General features: G+C 38.8%; 1 long non-coding RNA gene across 1 annotated transcript; it reads right to left on the bottom strand.

Moving 5' to 3' along the window:
• Positions 1 to 6: 6 nt before the first annotated feature.
• Positions 7 to 1,058, bottom strand: LOC108950731. The gene is made up of 4 exons (XR_001975335.2): positions 607 to 1,058; positions 481 to 539; positions 387 to 424; positions 7 to 254 (listed from the first exon to the last, which is right to left on the bottom strand). It is a non-coding gene; the product is annotated as an uncharacterized LOC108950731 (long non-coding RNA).
• Between the last annotated feature and the right edge of the window lie 289 nt (positions 1,059 to 1,347).

Genomic DNA, 1,347 nt, shown 5'->3' on the forward strand with positions numbered 1-1,347 from the left:
CAGAAGAAACACATAATGACGTGTACAACAACAAAATCCGATCCAGCAAGATGTTCGCCATAGTTTCATTGCAGATATTTCAGTGAAATGCAAAATGCACCATAGTAGTGACTGACCAAAATCGCTGGCAACATTAGGTCCAGCAGAATAAAAATACAGCAGCGCAGACACACATACAACTCACAACTCGTACTATAAACCTCATAACCTCAAACCGTGTATCCTTAACTGGCGTCTTCGTCTTTGTTCTTCGTCTGCAAAGATAGGATGGTTGTTATAGCGTAACAGGCTAAAGTCTCACCAATTCTACACAAGCTTGTTACGTGTTTACATTTATTTCAAAGTTATCGGTTATCAATAAATTATTAGATAATAATACACAATACCTTGCGCTTTTCCTCTGCAGCTTTATTCGACGACTCTTCTGCAAAGATAAGAAGTCGTTAAATGGCCATTTTTATACTATTACGTTATAACTACCTTCATTCTTCCTTCGTTCCATGGTCCGCTTGATCCTCTGTGACGTCACACAACATGTTCTACAAAATCTTATTTTTAAAAATCGGTTTAAAACAAAAGAAGTTTGTGACGAAACAATGAACTTACGAAGTGCGTTCTTCTGTTGCGTCATCACCACTTCGTGACGTCACATCATCGACTGATTATTCTGGAAAAGAGCTAATGTACGTAATAATGCCAATTGTGATTTATACTTTACCAATTCTTGATTTTCTTGCTTCGCACTAATAGCGCAAATATGGTTAGAATATACAAGTAATATGCCTTGCATCGACGTAAAACGCGCATGGGGCCCCATGAAAAAAAAATCGTCGCGGAACGCACGTATAAAACAGACGCGTATTGTTCTGCTATGACGTAACGAAACTTGTGACATAACATGGACGTGAATGGTAAAAAAACGATTGTGACGAGTTGTGACGTAACGGAACGCAGCAAATATGAACCGAGATATTGCATGTGACGTCGCGAGTGACGTAATAAAGAACCGTCTTGATTTCTGAAACAGAAAGCGAAAAAGACGAGATTAACAAACGCAAGGCACAAAACTTTACCGATATATTATTGTATATAATGTAGTGCAATAATCTTACTGTAAAGTAGTATAAAGTAAATAGTAGCTTATGTCATAATATATTGCTAATGTGATCAAATGATACTTAACTCAAGTCTGGCAGGAAATCTTCTTGAACCTTCCAACTTGTTACCTGGTGTGGAACCAACTTCATCTCAACTGACACGTGGTAACTTTGTGGAAAAGGCGTTTTATGCGCGGAGCAATCAAGGCGGGGATATTCAGCTGGTGCGAGGCGTCAGTCACGTGCGCAT

Source organism: Ciona intestinalis, unplaced genomic scaffold, assembly GCF_000224145.3.
Source record: "Ciona intestinalis unplaced genomic scaffold, KH HT000710.1, whole genome shotgun sequence".
NCBI classification, from domain to species: Eukaryota; Metazoa; Chordata; class Ascidiacea; order Phlebobranchia; family Cionidae; genus Ciona; species Ciona intestinalis.